At 39.1% G+C, this 18744-nt stretch overlaps 1 pseudogene; it reads right to left on the reverse strand.

Moving 5' to 3' along the window:
* Nucleotides 1–5956: 5956 nt before the first annotated feature.
* LOC140231503 (uncharacterized) lies at nt 5957–10187 on the reverse strand (annotated as a pseudogene).
* Between the last annotated feature and the right edge of the window lie 8557 nt (nt 10188–18744).

An 18744-nucleotide genomic window follows, 5' to 3' on the forward strand; every position in this document is an offset into this window, starting at 1 on the left:
ATCCTTATAGCATGCAGCGGGTACTGCTTTGTTATTCAAATTCATGAAATTCTTCCGTCGAGATGTTTTCATTGCAACTGATTGACAAGTTGCCCTACATCGACGTAAATAAGCACTGAATTGATCAGTGTTTTATTAGTAGCCATGATAAAAAATCATGGGCGTACATACTCGAGCAGGATTCGAACCTACGACCTCCTGATCACCGGACAGGCGTCATCTCCACTAGACCACCGAGCTTTCGCCCGACAGCAAGAGTTGGTTCTAATCCTTATAGCATGCAGCGGGTACTGCTTTGTTATTAGAACCAACTCTTGCTGTCGGGCGAAAGCTCGGTGGTCTAGTGGAGATGACGCCTGTCCGGTGATCAGGAGGTCGTAGGTTCGAATCCTGCTCGAGTATGTACGCCCATGATTTTTTATCATGGCTACTAATAAAACACTGATCAATTCAGTGCTTATTTACGTCGATGTAGGGCAACTTGTCAATCAGTTGCAATGAAAACATCTCGACGGAAGAATTTCATGAATTTGAATAACAAAGCAGTACCCGCTGCATGCTATAAGGATTAGAACCAACTCTTGCTGTCGGGCGAAAGCTCGGTGGTCTAGTGGAGATAACGCCTGTCCGGTGATCAGGAGGTCGTAGGTTCGAATCCTGCTCGAGTATGTACGCCCATGATTTTTTATCATGGCTACTAATAAAACACTGATCAATTCAGTGCTTATTTACGTCGATGTAGGGCAACTTGTCAATCAGTTGCAATGAAAACATCTCGACGGAAGAATTTCATGAATTTGAATAACAAAGCAGTACCCGCTGCATGCTATAAGGATTAGAACCAACTCTTGCTGTCGGGCGAAAGCTCGGTGGTCTAGTGGAGATGACGCCTGTCCGGTGATCAGGAGGTCGTAGGTTCGAATCCTGCTCGAGTATGTACGCCCATGATTTTTTATCATGGCTACTAATAAAACACTGATCAATTCAGTGCTTATTTACGTCGATGTAGGGCAACTTGTCAATCAGTTGCAATGAAAACATCTCGACGGAAGAATTTCATGAATTTGAATAACAAAGCAGTACCCGCTGCATGCTATAAGGATTAGAACCAACTCTTGCTGTCGGGCGAAAGCTCGGTGGTCTAGTGGAGATGACGCCTGTCCGGTGATCAGGAGGTCGTAGGTTCGAATCCTGCTCGAGTATGTACGCCCATGATTTTTTATCATGGCTACTAATAAAACACTGATCAATTCAGTGCTTATTTACGTCGATGTAGGGCAACTTGTCAATCAGTTGCAATGAAAACATCTCGACGGAAGAATTTCATGAATTTGAATAACAAAGCAGTACCCGCTGCATGCTATAAGGATTAGAACCAACTCTTGCTGTCGGGCGAAAGCTCGGTGGTCTAGTGGAGATGACGCCTGTCCGGTGATCAGGAGGTCGTAGGTTCGAATCCTGCTCGAGTATGTACGCCCATGATTTTTTATCATGGCTACTAATAAAACACTGATCAATTTAGTGCTTATTTACGTCGATGTAGGGCAACTTGTCAATCAGTTGCAATGAAAACATCTCGACGGAAGAATTTCATGAATTTGAATAACAAAGCAGTACCCGCTGCATGCTATAAGGATTAGAACCAACTCTTGCTGTCGGGCGAAAGCTCGGTGGTCTAGTGGAGATGACGCCTGTCCGGTGATCAGGAGGTCGTAGGTTCGAATCCTGCTCGAGTATGTACGCCCATGATTTTTTATCATGGCTACTAATAAAACACTGATCAATTCAGTGCTTATTTACGTCGATGTAGGGCAACTTGTCAATCAGTTGCAATGAAAACATCTCGACGGAAGAATTTCATGAATTTGAATAACAAAGCAGTACCCGCTGCATGCTATAAGGATTAGAACCAACTCTTGCTGTCGGGCGAAAGCTCGGTGGTCTAGTGGAGATGACGCCTGTCCGGTGATCAGGAGGTCGTAGGTTCGAATCCTGCTCGAGTATGTACGCCCATGATTTTTTATCATGGCTACTAATAAAACACTGATCAATTCAGTGCTTATTTACGTCGATGTAGGGCAACTTGTCAATCAGTTGCAATGAAAACATCTCGACGGAAGAATTTCATGAATTTGAATAACAAAGCAGTACCCGCTGCATGCTATAAGGATTAGAACCAACTCTTGCTGTCGGGCGAAAGCTCGGTGGTCTAGTGGAGATGACGCCTGTCCGGTGATCAGGAGGTCGTAGGTTCGAATCCTGCTCGAGTATGTACGCCCATGATTTTTTATCATGGCTACTAATAAAACACTGATCAATTCAGTGCTTATTTACGTTGATGTAGGGCAACTTGTCAATCAGTTGCAATGAAAACATCTCGACGGAAGAATTTCATGAATTTGAATAACAGAGCAGTACCCGCTGCATGCTATAAGGATTAGAACCAACTCTTGCTGTCGGGCGAAAGCTCGGTGGTCTAGTGGAGATGACGCCTGTCCGGTGATCAGGAGGTCGTAGGTTCGAATCCTGCTCGAGTATGTACGCCCATGATTTTTTATCATGGCTACTAATAAAACACTGATCAATTCAGTGCTTATTTACGTCGATGTAGGGCAACTTGTCAATCAGTTGCAATGAAAACATCTCGACGGAAGAATTTCATGAATTTGAATAAAGTGAGTTTATTAAACTGGAAATTTTGAATGATTTTCGATAATGAATGCTGTTACCATGGCAACAATCTTTTACAATGACGAAAGATGAAGTCTGCCCACTTTTTGATGTTTTTCTGCTGTCGATGGAATAAGTAAGCTTCTATGATTTGGTAAAGTTTCGTGAAAATGACATGGGTTTTAAATGTACAGCATAAGTTTTATGAACCCACCCTGTCAGGGCATCCCTGCATAGGTTCCTGACCAGATTTGAAGACTTACGATGATATATGTCGCATGGGGGCGCTGCTAGAATAAAAACGAGCACATGAACCCCCACTTTTTGTTGTTTTTTCTGGAATTAGTAAGACTACTTCTACAATTTGGTAAAGTTTCGTGAAAATGACATGGGTTTTAAATGCACAGCATAAGTTTCATGAACCCACCCTGTCAGCGCATCCCTGCATAGGTTCCTGACCAGATTTGGGGGACTTACGATGATATATGTCGCATGGGGGCGCTGCTAGCATAAAAACGAGCACATGAACCCCCACTTTTTATTGTTTTTCTGGAATTAGTAGGCCTTCTTCTACAATTTCGTAAAGTTTCGTGAAAATGACATGGGTTTTGAATGTACAGCATAAGTTTTATGAACCTTGTTCTTTAGCTCACCCGTACACTCTAAAAAATACCTAGTCAGATATGACTAGAATCTCGTCGTATTTGACTAGATTATAGGATCCCAGGGGCACTTACTCTGTTCTAGTCATTTTTATTAGAAAAAACTAGTCACAGATTTTGAGTAGAAATCTAGTCAATGTTTATGACTAGAAAATCTAGTTGGTTTGACCGGTTTCTAGTAAAAGATGATTAGAATATACTGATCAGTTATTTGACTAGATATGTAGTCAGTGTTGTGATTCATGAATCTAGTCAAATTCAACTAGTTTCTATTCAAAATGACCAGAACATCTTTTCAATCTCACCAATCACACATCAGTCACAATTCAAAATCAATTATGAATGCAATGACAAATTGTGTAACATTTAACTGACACAAATGCATATTTTATTCTGAACCAATAATCATCGGAACATGCTACTCGTAACACTGAGTATAAAGCTTGCAATGAATATTGCATTGATTCATGAACATCTATGATTTTTCATTCATTTTCTTTCATGACTCTCTCTTTGCAAATTGAAAATTCAGCATTATCAACAATGTGTGTAGAATACAAGGCATGTACATGAACGTTTTTTTTTCTCAAAATTAAAGGGATCGCATAGTTTTGGTTGAGCCCTAATTTCAGGTTTCTAACATTTTTTGGTGAGATAATGAGAAACCTTTGATGAAATATGAAAGAGCATGTAATTCTATGAGGAATTCAACGTTTGTTTGATAAAAATTGGTTTTGAAATGGCTGAGATATCCAAAAATCTGATAAAGTGTGGGACCCACACTTTATTACGATTGCTTTGTTTTACTGTGTTTTTGGATGTTTCAGTCATTTCAAACCCGATTTTCATCAGACAAACTTTGAATTCCTCTTAAAATGGTATGGTCTGTACTATTTCATAAGTGTTTTCCTGTTATCTCGCAAAAAGTTAAAAGCCAAATTCTCATCTCCACCAATACTGTACCATCCCTTTAACATTCATTTTCACTCGGCCTTCCATGACATTCTACCTTGTCACATATCTCAAGTTTCCTAGATCATAACAAACGAGGCATCATGTAAACTACAATAATCAGGCTTTCAGTTGATAGCACATTTAACAATGGCAAGTTAATGATGATAGAGATCTAATTGATCGAAATGGGCTTACAAAAAAAAAAAATGTTTCGGATAAAAAGTTCACAAAGACAATTTGATAATTGATATTTGATAATATTGAGTGATTGATTTGATCAGGGAGCCCCACATACACACAGCTCTCCTGCATTGCGTTCGCACGCCCAGTCAATTGGCGAGTATATACATGTATAGATAACGGGGATCAAATATTTGAAAAGAGTCAAAAAGTATGATTGTTCTCATTGGGTACGCTCAAACCCGGCCATCTTTGATCTCATACACAATGCTGAATCATTGTGCAGACTTCCATTCGGTTTGTAGATTCTGAAGTTGAACAATAAAACAATGAAATATCTTTTTTTGGCTCATATCTCAAATTGCCAATGCTGATGAAGCCTTTTTTGATGAAGCATTTTTCTGAGGAAGATGACGGTTTTGAGATTCGAATTATGTTTAACTAAAAATGTCGCTATGGCGACTGGCATGCCTCCGCCATATCACATTATTTACATTATTATTATATCATATTAGGTGCAGGACATATTGCCAGTGTAAGACCGTATGTTACATGACTGGTACATAATAAATTTCTGGTGATTATACACAAAGTTCCATGACAGTACTTAAGAGCCACTTTCAATATATGGATGAGCAAAATTTTAGCATTTTCACTTGACCCAAAACTTTTCCTACACAATCATTGTGCATTAATTTGTGTATATTCATGTATGAATATACATATTTTCTCCGAATGAATATGGAGAAAGTAGTATAATTTTAGCATTCAATAATGCAATTTTAGCATTTGAAGGTGACCTTTGACCCTTGATCTTGGATTTCATGTCCCAAAACATCCACAGAGAAGCAATGTCAGGCAACACATGTACATTGTATATGCATTACGTTTCATGAAGATACCGTGAACCATTTCAAAGATATGAAGAAAAATGTGAAATTTTAGCACTGTCACTCGACCTTTGACTTTTGACCTTTGAAATTACGTTGTTACTCCAACAAAGCATAGAATAAAAACGAATCAACCAAATATTATGATCTTGGTGTCATTTTCTTTTGCATCATATACACTATTTAATCTAGGCAACACAAAAAGGGCTTCTACAATAAGGCCATCAAAATCGACCATCCCTCCTTATTATGGCCAGCTCATATAAACCTGGACAATCCCAAAGAAAATTTCCACATGCCACAATCCACAAAATCAACTATATCTTCAGATATAGATATGTGTTACAAAAACAGATCAATATACGATGTTGCTGTTCAATGAACATTTCAATTCAGCGCCCTAGCTGGTGTACAGTGGAGCCCTTACGGCTATACTCTTGCTCAACGAAGTTATTAAGCAATACAAAAGAGGATGTTGGTGGACCATCACCCATTCCCAGCCCATACACATACTTTTGCAAATATGTTATGTATGACTGCACTGCCAGCAGTAGTTGATGTCCAACACATAAGTAAGTTTGAAACATACATCTACTGCTTTCAGCAGAGATGTGCAAGGGGTCGCATCTCCTTCAACAGCCACGAATGCCTGCTCCGGATTCTTTCTCCCCCCCAAAGACCAGGACATGAGGTTCTCGTTTCCCTTCCAAATACATAGGCAGGTTCGTCCCATCTATATGTAAAAAAGCAAATTTAAGAAATTTCTCTAATAGCTTTAATAAGAGATTAACAAAGAGATAAAAGACAAATATTCAAAATTTTGATCCACAACCAAGGCATAAAAGAGAAGTGCTTTTGAATAATCTAACCAATATAAAAACACAAACATCAATCAGTGTATCAAACATGAATTCTGTTGATATACCATCATAAACATTGGGAGATTCATTCATTTTCTGAATTTGGAAAAAAATATTGCCAATGAATGCCCCCTTCATCTACATGATTTTGCCATGCCACTTTTATATCATTTTTTTTTTTTACATTTCCTTCTGCACACCTCTATCTTCAGCCCTTCACCAGTTTATGGTTTTAATTTACTTGATCTTGCCCTACAATATATCAAGCAGACAGTGAGATAATTCCAGCTGCAAAAAACTATGGACATACGAAGCACCTTTTATTATGGTGACTGTAATTGTTATCATTATCATTAGTAGTAGCACTAGTGGTAATATTGTTATTAGTATTCTTATCATTATCATTAATAGAAATTCCATTGATTACTTACTAAATGAACAGGAATCAGCAAGTATTTTCAGAGCAATTTGACTATATGGTGAATTAAAGGATAACTAAATGTCAATTAAAGGATAAAAGGAATTTGTTCACTTGACTGAATATAGATCTCAAGTGACAAATATTTCATAGTATGTCAACTGACCCATTCACACAACACAGGGTATTGCACTATTTTCAGTGTTAGATCCCTATTTCTATCATCACCTTCTCGACATTGATGAATGCAGGCATGCTCTCTTCCATAGTTGCACGTTGTACACTTCTCTGCCCGTTACTTCACCCCAGCTGGAAACAACAGAGGAAGAACCTGTAGAGCCAGGTTGCTCTTCTCATCATCTAAGGAGAACACAAACATTAGCAAACAAGTTCATGAAATGTGGCACGTGGAGTTTTATTATCTTTTTAATACTTTCTCTCTGTAAAAATTCAAATGACAAAGAAGATACACATTTCAATTCCAATCATCCCTTATAAAGGTTGCATTCTCTAGAGGGTTGCATTTTTTCTCAATCTATTACCAAAATTAGTTTTACTTCATTTATTCATATCAGAGTTTTTAATTGTAAATCTTTATCAAGACTCAGGAAAAGATTCATATTTTTCAAGGATTTCAAAAGATCAATAGATTATGTATCAAATTAAAGAACATTCAATGGTCTTTTAACCTGGTATTTGAAACAAAGAGAAACTTAATACATGAGTGAACACATTCATTTTTCTCTTCTAATGGATCCAACCCCCCCCCCCCCCCGTCAAAAAAAAAAAAAAAAAAAACTACTACAGATGAATCCTCGACTGCACAGGGTCAAAATTTATGTCTCCACCTTTGCCAGATCAGGAATATGACAGTGTCAATTTGAAATGTATTACACAAAGTGGAAAATAAAATCTACTTAAATGACGTTGCGTCAGGCCCATTTCATATTGATCTAATGGTTCTCAACACTTAACCTGATTAAGCCCGGGCTATTTTGGCGGGGCAGCAGCTCGGGAAGGGTGTGATGTGAATAACAAGTGTGTTATGCAAATAGTGGCTGCCGGCCAGATCAAATAATGTCAACGGTGGGCGAGGTCGAAGGTCATTGACATTACGTTTGCACGTAAACCATGCAGATTCCCCATCTATAGGCCAATGTTGTGATCCCAACTCTAATATGATCGTTGTCCCTCTCATATGCAAGTATGATTCATGTTTGATCCACCAAATAAATAGTTAGCACAAGAGTGTCCTTTTCACAGATATATAAACGCAATGACCCTTGACCTTTAAAATTGTGACCCCAATATCTGCTTAGATCATTGTCCCTCCTATATAATGCATACACGAGTCAAATGGTTAAGTTCCAGTGAGAATTGTGCTATTTTCATGGTAATGTGATACCTGAATGTGGATCTTCAACATTGAGAATCTTCTTCCACTGCACTTGTTTTTCTGCATATTCCAGAACTCTTGCTGACATTTTCGGCCATTTTTCGAAGAGGGCATCTGCAGAGTTCACTTTCGAAAAGTATCCGAAAGCCTTGATCAACCTGTGATATATAAAATCAGAAGTTAACATGTAGGCCTTTCATTATAAAATTAACAAACCCCAATCATAACTTATGCATCATCAAAAATAGGATTTCATGATTAATTATTAAAAGATATTGAAAATTTCATGGTAAGAGCAAAGGGAAAACACAAAGGATGTTCAAAATAAGACATTTTGGGATTGAAAGTCAAATTTATCCATTTATAAGATGTTACCACCTTATCCTACCTCATTCTCAATTACATTTTGGAAATCCTCTGGAAATTCATTTTTGAAAATGTATATCTTTAGGGATAGAATTGAAATATTTTAAGTTATGACCACTTTGATCCTGATAGGTGCACAATATTTAGGTGTCCTAAAGGATACTTTTTTGTTTAACTTAAAAACTAGAAATGTCGCTGTGCCACTGGTATGCCTCCGCCATATCACATTATTCTCCTAATGGGTACAGTACATATTGCCAGTGTGAGACCATAATATAACATGACTGGCACACAAGCATTTTCTGGGGATTATAAACCCAGTTCCATGACAGTACTTAGAGCCACATCAGTTTGTCGAATTTCCCTTTAGATATGTCAGTGTCATTAGACTTTTAATTCTAGACTTAATTATAGTACATACACAGCCCTGTCGCTCAACCGGCTCCGCACGGCGTCTGGTCGGGCTATTCTAAAATCTAGACTAGGACCTAAGTCTAAAACTATTTTACACGCAAGTGCGCGCTTGCATAGTGAATGAGTGTGGACCTATTTCACGATAATGCCTCTGGAGCTTCTCACTATTTAGGGGTTCTATATGAAGGCTAGACCTTTTGTCTGGAACTGGTGGTAGTTTCTACAGTAGACCTATAGATCCGAGGTCTAGGCTACCATTGTACCAAGCGCAAGTGTCAGTTAGATCTAGACCAAATGAGAAGAGGACTGAAAGGGCTTAGACTAGCAAAAATGAATACGTTGTAGTTAGAAGATCTAGACTAGATGTTCAATTTCGAATACCAAGTATCTAGATCTATGTGTATTTGACTATATTTCTAGCTTATCGTATCAGGAAAAGATCAAGCAACTAAGACTAACTGCTAGATTCTAGTACGGTACTTTACACGCAAGTGCATGCGTGCGAAGAAGTGAATGAGGACCTATTTCACAATAATGCCTCTAGACCTATAGTACTTTACCTACATCCTTATACTATAGATCTACTAGAGTTCTTCTACATGAAGGCTAGACCTTTTGTCTGGTAGGTTCCTACTACTGGTACTGGTAGATAGGTCTAGGTCTACAATACAGTACAGAGACTCGATAGATAGATCACCGGTCTATAGGCTACCATTGTACCAAGTGCAGTTAGAACTAGGTGCCAAATAGATCTTGGACCGAAGGAAAGAGGACGGGTGGGGACTGACAGGGATGAGCCAAAATGAATTAAGCCCACTAATTAAGCCTGTGACTTGCGAGTGCGCGGTTGTTTGTGAATTCATTCGAAAAGTGAACCTTCTGCTAATTGAAAGGTGGTGAAGTGCGGTAAATCTGATTACATCACCGTAATCGTCTCTAACCAAATTAGTAAAGACCTCCCAATATTGTAACAGCATAGACTCTATCTTACAATTGCTTGAAATCATATTTGTCACAAAGCCGATTTTGGGGGGATTTAATTTTTTTTTTCAATGTTCACCGATGTTTACGCTGCTAATCATTGCCGCCCAACAACGCAACGGTTCATGCAGCACGTTTTACACATTTAGGCTAGGCGCGAACAATTTGAGGCAACTTGATAGGCCCAAGGCAGCAGCAGCTCTCCCCCGAGCTCGCCCAATTTTAGCGAATTATCTTTTTAGATAATACTGAATCAATACCTAATATGAAGCTGTACACTACAAGCTTCTAAACACGATTTAGAATATGCTACAAAATAAATACAGCACTTACCCTCAAAATTTTTGATAAATTTGTCGAGGCCCCACTCAGAAAGCTTGTCATCCACAAACTCCATTTTGATCAAGTACGTACTAACGTACGTACGTACGTGGCGCTTGCTAGGCCGGGTAGATGCGTTACATATATACATACGCTCAGCATACACTCCTCACGGATCGTGCGATCGAGTACAATGCTCTCTGCCTGCGCCGCCATCTAGCTCTTTGCGTGCAGCGCGCAGACAAGAGCCAATCACGTTTCAAAGAAGTGCTGACAAGACGGTTCTAGCTAAAGCGTAAAAACGATTGACTCGATTGTAGTCAAATTTGCTTGAAAGTTGATAGAATTCTAGTCAAAATAACTAGAATTTAGTTGAAAAAATATGAACCAAAAATCTAGTCACAAAATGACTAGATATTTTTAAGAGTGTATCAGAAAACGTCGATGAGAAGAATTTGAGAGATTTCGGTGTTTTCTGAAGCGTGAGGGCGCTGCTTGCTCAAGAATGAGAGTGTAAACCGTAACTTTAAAACCTTTTCCTCGTTTTGGGTAGCTTTTTCTGCAATTCTTGCAAATTTGGAGAAAATATCGTCAATTTTGAAAGAATTGTGGGGATTTAGGTTTGTCATTGCAGATTTTGTTGCCAATCATGGTCTTGATCCTGTAACGCTATCATTTTGGTAGAGGACGGCAGATTACTCATATTCTTCAAAGTCCCGTAGAAGAAAAACAAGCACATGAACCTATGGTTTTGTTATTTGGGCTTCGGATGGGTATACGGTATGGAAAGTTTGAAGAAAATGACATGGACTTCACTTTAACTGAGGAACGTCCTTAAGTAACATTAGATATACTAGGTTAGTTTGTAGCACGGATCGGAGTTGTTAGTGTAGTAAATGTCTTAAATTTCGCGCTTTTTTTAAACAGAACATTATGACGCGCGTACGTAGGACGCACGTGAGTAGTAACGATGCGCGTTACATACGTGTACGTACTGCAATATTACGCGCGGTCAAGACGACGCTAGTGCTTGCGTGCGCAAACAATTTTTTCAGTGTATGGCGCGTGTAATTTACAAGTAGTACTGTACTAGTAGGCCTACACTGTAACGTACCATTACGTACTGTATAAGCTGTTATTTTCGCGAGGGTTTAATTTTCGTGAATCACAGTTCGACCGCGAATTTAACAACAAGCGAAAATATCTCCATGCGCTTGGGTGCATATACATAAAACGTTTGCGTCAATCCGCGAAAACAACATCTCGTGAAAACGTCTATGGTTTTATTCGCTAAAATATCTGTACGCGAAAATAACAGCGTATACAGTGGTAGTTTGCGCCACTTCCGCTTAGGTCTTTTGCGACGCGGTGGAAGTTTGAAACGATGTTTGCACGGGGACGCGTTTTCCTCTCTCTCTTCGTCTCGTCATGCTGAAAAATAGCTTTATTTAGGGAGCTTTAGATTTTCGCGACGGGGACGTTTAGGGAAGAAAAGAAAACATGTTCTGCACAGGCGCAAAAACGTTACCAGCACGCGAGTCGAGAACGTCGATGCAACCTATTAAAAAAAAATGAAATGGCGGTAGCTCTCTGCAAAACTACTGCTATTGGTGTTAGATCGTCACTTCCGGGGGTGTTTCATCAATTTAGTCAGCGCCGACAATTTCAGTAAAATCCTTGGTTTTGATTGGCTGGGATGCTCTGGTCACTGACTGTTACTATGGTGATTGTCAGAGACTGACAACTTGTCAGCGCTGACAACTTTCATGAAACGGCATCCCGGTTGTGTTGCGCGCGTCGCAGTTCCCATGAAATTCAATGGAATTTTGTCTGCCCTTCCGTCACCTTTTTTTTCTTGCGTATAGTTTAGCTTTGAAAAAAACAGGAGTTGATAGTTTCTAAATTTTATTGATTTGTGGCCACTAAGGGTTATTATTTTCTGAGGTACAATTTTCCGCCCCAAAGTCTGCTGAATAAAAATATAATAAGAAAAACAAACAAACAAACAAACAGAAAAAAGTCTTAATATATTTGTAATCAACTTCCCTCTCACCTTATATTATTTCATGCACAAAAGTTGGGGCTGCAAACATTCAATTCCCGTATCTTCTGAGAAATAAAAGTGTGTGTGTGTGGGGGGGGGGGCAGCCCCCATAAAGCACTCCCCCCCCCCCCCATTGCACTGGTCCGATGGACTTGTAATCGTGACCTCCTCCCTCCCCACTCCATGTGTACGGATTTACGCCTGTGTCTAGTCATAAAGCTTAGTGAAATTAAGACGACGGAATTAGGTACAGAAATCGCGTTTGATAAGCGATTTTGCGCATGCTCCTAACATTTTTTTTTCCTCAGAACGTCCCTGTCGGGAAAATCTAAAGCTCCCTGCTACTAATTGCTATGCGAAATGCAACAATTTACAGACCTCAAGACAGGAAGCATGTAGTGGCGCATCCGGAGGGGGGGGGGGGGGGTGCATCGGGCGCGCGCCCTCTCTTTATTCTTGTTAAAACAAAAGAAATAAAAAGAAAATATGAAGAACGTACGGAATTTCTGATCCGCCACTGGGAAATGTTATGTCATCATCCTTCATTGTCAACAGCTCGGAGATTTGTACTTACACAATTTTTACACAGTTTACAATGCGGCATTCACACACCTTTCATCAAGCATGGCGATGATTCAAAAATAAGCGCAGGATATATTAGATTTCAGTTCAGTTGAAATTTATTTCATATTTCCACTTTCTCAATGATGAGATCACAAAATGATTGACAGTAAAACAAGAATGTAATACATTATACAACCATGTCTCTGGATTGAGAGAGAAAAAAAGGAAAACGTACTTGACACAAAATAAGTGTATAGTGTATGGGATATAATTAGGAGGATGTCACAAGAAAATAATCAGAAATATGAGGCCTTCATAAAAGCTATAACGCTTGTGAAATTGTAGGTTCCCGAATTCATAGGGATGGAATTATACGGAGAAAGGATATTTTTTGTTTTTGTTTTGTTTTTTGCCAAACTAAAACTATACCAGTACGAAAATCAATATAAAGAATGAACTAATGAACGTGAAAAGACTGGGAGTATTAAAAAAAAAAAAGTTGCTAAAAGCCTGGTAAAGTGTACCCACTATGCGTAATAGCTGTTTTTATTTGCATTTGAAGGTGAATAGGGAATAGGAATAAGGAAGAAGTAATACATGTATCTTGAGGGAGGTAATTCGCATGCGGTGTCTGGGTCCACAGTAAACATAATTGTTTTCTTTGCAAAAATAGTGCGAGTACGAGGAATGTGATAGGCGTCACTCTAGCGAGTGGGATAACAGTGAATGGAGCGATTTCTTTCGAACATGTGGATAAAACAGATGGTAATTCATTAGTTGTTAATACATAAAAATTCCGAGATTATAATGAAATAGGTCTGTTTTGGTGAAAATTTGTACCACGTACCGTTCTAATCGCGATTTTCTTTATAAGAAGGATTTTGGTGTCAATTATTAAGACTGGCAAAAGTCTCGAGATTACGACGGCCTTGCAAAACCAAGGATTTGTAACCTATAAACTTGCCTATACCTTTGAATTCCAATAACAATTTGATAGGATGTGAAATGTCACGATTATTTGCTATAATTCTGTTCGTGCAAGGGAACCGAGGGGCAAATTATCGCGATGATTTAGAAATGATGTCAAGATTCCTTCGACTTGCGTCGCAATCCTGATCGCTGTAATTCACTGGAGTATATCTGTCCAGTTGCAGAAGGGCGAAAAAAATCTCGCTGCAAATCTGGAGGAAAATGTAACCTACAAAATTATTTTTGAATTCCACTAGAGCTTTGAATGATGGGATGTGAATAGTCAAGATGAATTATTTGCTCTGTATAGCTAGTATTCAAAAGGGAACCGCGGGTCAAAGTAGCGCGATGATTCAGAAATGATCGCAAGATTTCTTTACACTTGCGTCGCAATTGTTCGCAATCTGACTGCTATAATTCACCATGTTCCCTAGAGTTTTCTGTGTAGAGGAGGCCAAAAATCTTCAGATTTCAATCGTGTTGCAACATTGGAGATCGTCTGCCTTTTACTTCTACTCGCGCTTTAAATGATCGGATATGAAATATAAAGATTATAATTTGCTTTAGTGTTCTCACAGGAACCGAGGGGCAAATTATAGCAATAATTCAGAATGATTGCAAGATTTCTCGAGACTTGTGTCGCGGTTCTGATCACTATGATTAGTTTGAGTCTACCGGTAGACGGGCATTTTTTTTTTAAATATCTATAAAGGGCTTGGGCAGACAGACTAACTTGGTAACAGACTTCACCATTAGTTAGCAAAGCCAATATCAGTGTAACCAACGTCAACGTCTCATACTTTATAAATAGTTACTGGTTTGTGACAGACTCTGTAACAATTAAAAATAAAGGTGAGTTTAGCAGGGTATTGAAGACAGACGGGCTTATAAATGTAAACTGTAAATTTTAGTATTAAGATAATCCCAAATGATTGATCTTGACTCCTTACCCACCTGAATATCGAATGGTGTATTGGGATTCCACCGACGAGCTCTTGACTTGGAAGTCTTGGTGGTGCTGCCGATGCCGCTAGTGCCAACTGGTCTAACTCTACAGTGGTAGAAGTGCAAGTATACATTCCGTTCTTGATCTTCGCCCACGACGGCATCTGCTCTCCATCTTATGACTTCACTCGTCGCAGGCAATTCATCGTCTGAGCTGAAGGCTAATTTTTTTTTTAGGATTTATTGTAGTCTAAAGCTAGAGCCTTGCTAGTGATCGGTCATGCAGGTGAGCTAGCTAGCAGCTGCTGTGCATGAATAATGTGCATGTATGTGCAACGTAAAAATCTAGCTAGCCGGGCCGTGCAAAAACGCAGCCGGGCGGGTGCGCCAAAGCTAGGCTAGCTACTCTTGCCGTCTGCATGCAGGAAATGCAAAGCAAAAAAACACTGATTGGAGGGGGTGGCGCGCCGGCGCGCACATATGCATGCATGCAAGTCTTAGGTTCGAGCATGCGCTGTTATCACTAGGGCCTGCATAATTTACATAAATTAGATGGATCAACTGGGGATTCGACGCGTGATCAGCTTATGAATATGTAAAAGTCTCTTGCGTTCGAAGCACGTTGATAGGCTGTTGGCCTATGTAAATGATGGTTATACGTCATAGATCATTATCTTTTTGTCACCGTTCACGTGCGGACTTTTTGTAATGGAAAAGTTCATTAATGAACAAAACAACACTAACAATATATAAAATACATTAAAATGCTGATATGTACAAACTCAACCTTTCAATTACTCATCTATACCTATTTAAACTTACAATTAACAATTTCTAAATCATATTAATTAAAGCTGTCTCATACTAAAACTTTAGAATCAACAAAGGCAAATCACAATATCTTCAATCAATCTCTCGTAATTCTAACTTCTCTTAAACCAGCTGTAAACCGTTATCCTTTCCGAATCTAACATATCACCATACATATATCGCTCACACAGGACTGTGGTTACGTTAAACAACGATGAATTTTGTCACAAAATAAATCCATCTTGACACTCTCCTTTAACTTCAAAATCATCATTAACCTTCAGGAACAAATTATAATATCTTAAATCAAAGATACAAAGCACCATTCTGAAGAGTTAACAGGTTGAAGCACCAACTGCTGACTACGAACTCTATGAACGGCAGGACTATCTGCTATGGGTGATGTTGCTCTATAGACAAGCACAAGTCGGAATGGATCCCCAAGTCCCTGCCCGACCAATACAAGTTCGGTAACAGCCTTGATTTGAAAAATAGAAATACGGCATATTTCAAGGGCCTTAGGTAGGCAAGCCCTACGAAATCCCAGGTTCTCTGCGTGCCCGAGTGCGCCCATGTGGAACCAAAGTGGCAAGCCCGTGTGAAACCCATGTCCATTTTTCCCACGTCTGTCCTTGGTTAGCCCACCCGGGCCCCATGAAGGATGGCCCGCAAGTAGCCCTTGCCCACCTCCAACCCAGCTAGCCCACAATAACCCCGCGGGCCCAACATGGGTGTGTTAGCTGGGTGAGATCGCGAGAGTGCTCGCTGAGCGCTTTACGCTAGCGCGCTGTCGCATACACACACTGCAAACGCAAGCGTTTTACACGCGTAGTGTGTCGGGCTCTCAGTGAGCGTGCAATGGAGCAAATCGTATGGATCCAAAATTGTGCTGTAAAATGGATGATGACGTCACAGTGAAATGGACCGAATGATCATTGTCAAACAACCAATCAAATACAAGGATCTCTTCAGGCGTTATATAAAAAACAAATATTAACTGCTCTGCATTCGGATGGTGTTGGAAATTATCACTCCCTCGGTGCTTTTCATACTGACCTTTCTATCACCAGTCGGCTAACGCTTTCGGGGTGATAGAAGGGTCGGTATGAAAAGCACCTTGGAAATGATAATTTCCACAATCATCCTCATGATCAGTCAATATTTGTATACTACGAGTACTAGTACGTTACGCGCATCGTGATCGTTCAACCACGATGTATGCACATCACAGCGCACAGGAAACGTTTCAACATTACATGGCACGCACGGCGCGCGAGTGCTTCTCCTCTCCGTGATCGTTTCGAATAAACTACACAGTGGGGTAGCTCAGTGAAATTATCGTGACACGGTGGACAAAAGCACGACTTTCTCATCAAAGCTACTTCATGATATGCCTTCTCAAAAAATAGGGCGCTCAAAAAAAAATTGATGCTGGGAAGGGGGGTCAGAGGTCAGAGGTCAATGACCTAAGTGATTTTTTTTTTTGGCTCTTTCTCGAGTCAGGAATATCCGATCTGGATAAAACTTGGCAGGAAGAATATTAAGAACAAATTAAATATTTTGATTTAATTTGGAGCGAATTTGCCATGGGTCAAAAGTCAAAGGTCAATGAACTTTTTCTAAAAATCATGTTTTTGCCTATTTCTCCAGGTAGGCAGATCCATTTTTCACAAAATTTGATATGAAAGTTATAAAGAAGGTACCACGAATATAATGCAGGAGTCGAATATAATAGTTGACTTGTACGTTGCCATACAAACCAAAACTAAGGTTTTTGAAGTTAGTTACTGGAGGCTATCTTCCAGTTTGGAAGAGATTCCATTTGAATAGGGACAACTGATCGACGGGATGTATAGAGGTTTGAAATACTTTTGATTAATGTTAAGTGGTATGTCGCCATGGCAACAACATATTCAGATTTTGGTTAAATTTAAAGGAGACTGTAGAACTTCCATGAATTTGAAGAGATTGCCATCATGGTTGGTATGATTGATCAACAAAAGACATTAATTTTCAGTTAAGGACAGATATACTGGAAAGAAGGCACACACTCTGGAAAAGTATGATCTGAGAAAAGAGGCTCTGAATTACAGGGTCTATTCAAGCGTTTAATCTTTACCAAGCTGTATAGCTGTGTGATGAAAGGTACAAAACACAGGATGTAAACTACCAGAGCGGCAACAATGAAAGGATTATCAGATTAAGCTGAAATTGAGCGTGTTTTATTAACACATTCTGTCCATGATTAATGCCAACTTTCAAAGCAGTAGCATCATTCTACTCATTCCATTCATTATTATAGTGAAGAGTGTGCAGAGGATTTCAAGAAATGAAAAGGTGCCTCTAAGACAAACCTAATTATTCTACTCCCCCCCCCAAAAAAAAAGGTTGTAGAAAAAAAATGCTGAAAACATACTTTCCCATTTATATTATAATCCCAAACTAAAGTACAATGTAGAAGAAGGATAGCTCTTTCAGAAAATGTGAATAACTCAAGATTGATTCGGTTGATCCATATCACCTTTTTTTTTTTTTTTGAGTCCTCACGTAAAATCAAGGGTTGCGACTTTTTGTTCGTTGTGTGATGCACGGTCGCATACGATGTATAGAATTTTTATAGACAATAAATGTCCAAAAAAAAAATGAATTTCTGTTTTATCCCTTGATGTCAGTTCTGGCGTTTCACTAAATTTACTATTACATATACATGTACTGTGCGACTTAGGCTACATAATCTTGTCAAGAAAAAAAGCTTTGCGTGCTATAACCAATGATATTTCATCTTATCATGTGTATACAGTTGTACTTTGACAAGATCTATATATAGAACTAGAATTATAAACTTGTACAATATACATGTAACATACTTCATAACTTACCATCTGGTGAATTTTATACCAAAACAATTAACAGTTGGCTCCAGCTGTAGTTTACTATTGTGTTTTCATCATTATGGGCTATGTGATAATTTGCTTCTAGCACGATGTCTATAGCAATGATGTCACTTCCTGTTATTTTGCGCATGAGTTCTTCATCTTGCATATCTCTTGCCATTTTCGTGAGAGACCAATCAGCTTCATGTTTGAAAACTATGCAAGTTTTCATTCCCCGTTTGTTCACAGCAGAGCACATAGTCCTTTATTCAAATCCTGACTTTAGGCGCTTTGACCGTCTCATGTCATGATGTACATCTCCTTCTTCTTCATCTTTTCATTCCCCCTCCAATTTTCATTTGAGTTTGTCATTATTAATTTTTTTGATGACGAGAACGATGCCACAAGGCTTGGTTTGTCACAAATG

Source organism: Diadema setosum, chromosome 8 (assembly GCF_964275005.1).
Source record: "Diadema setosum chromosome 8, eeDiaSeto1, whole genome shotgun sequence".
NCBI classification, from domain to species: Eukaryota; Metazoa; Echinodermata; class Echinoidea; order Diadematoida; family Diadematidae; genus Diadema; species Diadema setosum.